This window comes from Carassius carassius, chromosome 11 (assembly GCF_963082965.1).
Source record: "Carassius carassius chromosome 11, fCarCar2.1, whole genome shotgun sequence".
NCBI lineage: Eukaryota > Metazoa > Chordata > Actinopteri > Cypriniformes > Cyprinidae > Carassius > Carassius carassius.
The window spans coordinates 28,018,522-28,024,383 of record NC_081765.1 but is presented as its reverse complement, the minus strand read 5'-3'; the positions used below and the strand labels follow the sequence as shown (position 1 = coordinate 28,024,383).

The 5,862-nt window shown below is 38.0% G+C and overlaps 1 protein-coding gene across 1 annotated transcript in view; it reads right to left on the bottom strand.

Moving 5' to 3' along the window:
• The window catches only part of LOC132153142 (PTB domain-containing engulfment adapter protein 1-like), a 212,261-nt gene that overhangs the window by 167,546 nt on the left and 38,853 nt on the right, over positions 1-5,862 (bottom strand). The gene's annotated exons all lie outside the window — the stretch shown is intronic.

Sequence of the window (5,862 nt, the reverse complement as noted above, 5' to 3'; positions counted from 1 at the left end):
ATAGGAGATTTTTATATTTTTACTAAAAAAAAAAAAAAACGGTATGTACAGTCATGGCCAAAAGTTTTGAGAATTACATAAATATTGGAAATTGGAAAAGTTGCTGCTTAAGTTTTTATAGTAGCAATTTGCATATACTCCAGAATGTTATGAAGAGTGATCAGATGAATTGCATAGTCCTTCTTTGCCATGAAAATGAACTTAATCCCAAAAAAACCTTTCCACTGCATTTCATTGCTGTCATTAAAGGACCTGCTGAGATCATTTCAGTAATAGTCTTGTTAACTCAGGTGAGAATGTTGACGAGCACAAGGCTGGAGATCATTATGTCAGGCTGATTGGGTTAGAATGGCAGACTTGACATGTTAAAAGGAGGGTGATGCTTGAAATCATTGTTCTTCCATTGTTAACCATGGTGACCTGCAAAGAAACGCGTGCAGCCATCATTGCGTTGCATAAAAATGGCTTCACAGGCAAGGATATTGTGGCTACTAAGATTGCACCTAAATCAACAATTTATAGGATCATCAAGAACTTCAAGGAAAGAGGTTCAATTCTTGTAAAAGAAGGCTTCAGGGCGTCCAAGAAAGTCCAGCAAGCACCAGGATCGTCTCCTAAAGAGGATTCAGCTGCGGGATCGGTGTGCCACCAGTGCAGAGCTTGCTCAGGAATGGCAGCAGGCAGGTGTGAGCGCATCTGCACGCACAGTGAGGCGAAGACTTTTGGAAGATGGCCTGGTGTCAAGAAGGGCAACAAAGAGGCAACTTCTCTCCAAAAAAAAACATCAGGGACAGATTGATTTTCTGCAGAAAGTATAGTGAATGGACTGCTGAGGACTGGGGCCAAGTCATATTCTCCGATGAAGCCCCTTTCCAATTGTTTGGGGCATCTGGAAAAAGGCTTGTCCGGGGAAGAAAAGGTGAGCGCTATCATCAGTCCTGTGTCATGCCAACAGTAAAGCATCCTGACACCATTCATGTGTGGGGTTGCTTCTCATCCAAGGGACTGGGCTCACTCACAATTCTGCCCAAAAACACAGCCATGAATTAAGAATGGTACCAAAACACCCTCCAACAGCAACTTCTTCCAACAATCCAACAACAGTTTGGTGAAGAACAATGCATTTTCCAGCACGATGGAGCACCGTGCCATAAGGCAAAAGTGATAACTAAGTGGCTCGGGGACCAGAATGTTGAATTTTGGGTCCATGGCCTGCCTGGAAACTCCCCAGATCTTAATCCCATTGAGAACTTGTGGTCAATCCTCGAGAGGCGGGTGGACAAACAAAAACCCACTAAATCTGACAAACTCCAAGAAGTGATTATGAAAGAATGGGTTGCTATCAGTCAGGATTTGGCCCAGAAGTTGATTGAGAGCATGCCAAGTCGAATTGCAGAGGTCCTGAAAAAGAAGGGCCAACACTGCAAATACTGACTCTTTGCATATATGTCATGTAATTGTCGATAAAAGCCTTTGAAACGTATGAAGTGCTTGTAATTATATTTCGGTACATCACAGAAACAACTGAAACAAAGATCTAAAAGCAGTTTAGCAGCAAACTTTTTGAAAACTAATATTTATGTAATTCTCAAAACTTTTGGCCATGACTGTATGCAGTGCCCAAAAGCCAATGGCGCTTTTTATTTTATAATAATGACTTGGTGTAAATCTGCTATTTTCCTGTGCAGACAGTATTATAACCAATTATTGTTCATTTGGACAACAACTACATATAAAAAAAAAAACCTTTGAAGATTTAGTTTTATTAGTATTCTCGATTTTGGTCGCTAATTTATTTGAAGGATTCAAAATCACAGCACTTCACATCAGTTATTTGACACAAATCACAGATAGTGTGAGTAATAATTCATAAACACCTGTTTTAGGGACCCCTAAAAATGACACTGGAGATGGGACCAGAATTTATGTAACATTCCTAGGTTTAGTAAGAACTTAGTGTGAAGCATTACAGTACAAAAACATGCTTACCACATAACACATGCCACATTTTCAGTGTTTTTTGATTTCATATTTCTTGTAATGCTTGTAGAGCTCAGTCATTTATGTATGTTTCTTTTAATACATTGCTTTTGTGAAATAAGGTACAATAATCCACCACCTAGAGTGTTACTCAGCAACTTTTCCTATAACATGTTTATGTTATGTGTTTGAGATCTCACTCTCTTGTGTCAAAGGCAGGGATTCCTTTCACCCAACTCTACCTAAATTCAATAACATTCCATAATTTGAAAAATGTGCCTACTGTTCATTTCCTTTGATGTCACAGCGTTATCAAAACTCACTCCATTTTAGACCTCTGACAATCAACAATCCGACGTCCAGTTTTCATAATGCTTAAAGGAATAGTTCACCCAAAAATGAAAATCGCCGTTATTTGCTTACTTTCATGTCAGTCCAAATCTGTATGCGGACAAGAGAATTTTGGATTAATCTTACTCCCCTCTTTCCAAGGATAGCTCGTAGTGGCCAGTGTGTGTGTGTAAATATTACCCGCTTCTGACTTGTACACTATATTCTAAGCTTTCAGAAGTCATACAATATTAAAATTTTAATCTTTTAATTTTACATGACAGACTGAATGTCATTATTCGCTGTGTGTTAAATTATTCTTTTCAATCGGTTCTGTTCAGTGAGCCAATTTAATGGGAAAAAAAAACAAACAAAAAAAAAAACAACAACCTTGCATATTATTTTTGGGTGAACTAATTTAATTCCTGTTTTTGTCCATATTCATATTTAAACTGCGAACAAAATGGTTGACAATGTTGAAAAATGCGGGAATGTGCTTGTACTAATTACAACCCGAATTCCGGAAAAGTTGGGACGTTTTTTAAATTTTAATAAAATGAAAACTAAAGGAATTTCAAATCACATGAGCCAATATTTTATTCACAATAGAGCATAAGATAACGTAGCAAATGTTTAAACTGAGAAATTTTACACTTTTATCCACTTAATTGGCTCATTTAAAATTTAATGCCTGCTACAGGTCTCAAAAAAGTTGGCACGGGGGCAACAAATGGCTAAAAAAGCAAGCAGTTTTGAAAAGATTCAGCTGGGAGAACATCTAGTGATTAATTAAGTTAATTGATATCAGGTCTGTCACATGATTAGCTATAAAAGCTTTGTCTTAGAGAAGCAGAGTCTCTCAGAAGTAAAGATGGGCAGAGGCTCTCCAATCTGTGAAAGACTGCGTAAAAAAATTGTGGAAAACTTTAAAAACAATGTTCCTCAACGTCAAATTGCAAAGGCTTTGCAAATCTCATCATCTACAGTGCATAACATCATCAAAAGATTCAGAGAAACTGGAGAAATCTCTGTGCGTAAGGGACAAGGCCGGAGACCTTTATTGGATGCCCGTGGTCTTCGGGCTCTCAGATGACACTGCATCACTCATCGGCATGATTGTGTCAATGACATTACTAAATGGGCCCAGGAATACTTTCAGAAACCACTGTCGGTAAACACAATCCGCCGTGCCTTCAGCAGATGCCAACTAAAGCTCTATCATGCAAAAAGGAAGCCATATGTGAACATGGTCCAGAAGCGCCATCGAGTCCTGTGGGCCAAGGCTCATTTAAAATGGACTATTTCAAATTGGAATAGTGTTTTATGGTCAGACGAGTCCAAATTTGACATTCTTGTTGGAAATCACGGACGCCGTGTGCTCTGGGCTAAAGAGGAGGGAGACCTTCCAGCATGTTATCAGCGTTCAGTTCAAAAGCCAGCATCTCTGATGGTATGGGGGTGCATAAGTGCATACGGTATGGGCAGCTTGCATGTTTTGGAAGGCTCTGTGAATGCTGAAAGGTATATAAAGGTTTTAGAGCAACATATGCTTCCCTCCATTTCAGGGAAGGCCTTGTTTATTTCAGCAGGACAATGCAAAACCACATACTGCAGCTATAACAACAGCATGGCTTCGTCGTAGAAGAGTCCGGGTGCTAACCTGGCCTGCCTGCAGTCCAGATCTTTCACCTATAGAGAACATTTGGCGCATCATTAAATGAAAAATACGTCAAAGACGACCACGAACTCTTCAGCAGCTGGAAATCTATATAAGGCAAGAATGGGACCAAATTCCAACAGCAAAACTCCAGCAACTCATAGCCTCAATGCCCAGACGTCTTCAAACTGTTTTGAAAAGAAAAGGAGATGCTACACCATGGTAAACATGCCCCGTCCCAACTATTTTGAGACCTGTAGCAGAAATCAAAATTGAAATGAGCTCATTTTGTGCATAAAATTGTAAACTTTCTCAGTTTAAACATTTGCTATGTTATCTATGTTCTATTGTGAATAAAATATTGGCTCATGTGATTTGAAAGTCTTTTAGTTTTCATTTTATTAAAATTTAAAAAACGTCCCAACTTTTCCGGAATTCGGGTTGTATGTAAATATTATATTCTTAGTTCTTCTTAGTGATCACATTTAAATATTTTATTGGGGTGTGCATAATATCGCTTTGTACTGCAGACAGGATTTGTGTGCATTTCTTCCACCCTACATGGAAACGTAACTCATTCTGGGTTCAGAACAAATCAGTATTAATATTGCAAATCACAGCACTTCACAGCATGTCAACAAATGCCAATCAAACATCCACAGCATGATTTCATCGGGTTTTCATCCTTTACCTTGAATGTCATTTATTTTCATGAATGTGTGCCAATTACTGTTGCTCATAATGCTTCTTTATGGTTTTTGGTGTGGTGTTTGTGATAATTTGTGTTTCAGTGAAAACAAAACACATACTGCAGGACGGTTTCATAGGTTTCATATATTTGCTTGTTGTTTTTTGACCTGGTATTTTAGGTTGTACTTTGTATGAAAGTAAATTTGCTTTTCAAGTTGTTATCAAAATAGTTGTATTGTGTATACTGCACTTAAAAATTTAACCATTTCAAATGTTATTTTCTGTATGAATGTAATTTGTCTTTGTTCTCTTGAGGTGTATTTGTGAAACATCTATTTCATAAAATGTGGGCAGTGTTGCAATCATGTGTATCGTATTATTCTGTAAGTATAGATGATTATTTCAAGTGTCCTGTTGGCATGTTAATAATGTGTGTTTCATTCAAAGCACTGGGGTGGGGATGAGATGTTGGTCAGAATGAAAGCAGAGGATTGAAACCAATTTACTTAAATTCCAAGGACAATCTATTCTGTTCGGCATCAAACATGTCCTTCAACTGCCATCAATCAAGTGCATGATGAGGTGGCTTTAGAACACAGATACAAAATACTTTAGGAACCAGAAGGACTTTCCTCTTTAAAAGCTAAAGCCAAACTTTGTCTAGATGACCACTACTCTGTGAAATAGCGAGTCTAACAACAACTATGTTACATTTCAAACAAAATATCTGCCTATAAAAAAAACAGTATATAGTTATATTATGTAGCTAAATTATTGAAAAAGAAAATTTCCTGAAAATGTACTCAACCTCAGGCCATCCAAGAGGTAGTGGGTGTGTTTCTTTATTGGAAGAGATTTTGAGAAATTTAGCATTACATCACTTGCTCAACGAGAGATTCTCTGCAGTGAATGGGTGCCGTCAGAATGAGAGTCCAAACAGCTGATAAAAACATCACAATTATCCACATCACTCCAGTCCATCAGTTAACATCTTAAGCAAAAAAGCTGTGTTTTTGGAAGAGACATCCATCAAGGTTGTTTAAACCATCACTTCTGGTCAAAGTACCAGTCCATAATCCAATAACCATCCCCTGTTGTCCTCTCACATCAAAATCCACAGATATATTTTTCTAGAACTGTTTTGGACTGTTTGGACAGCACTCCTGATTCAGACGAGATTACCTTTTCACTGGAGAAAACAAAAT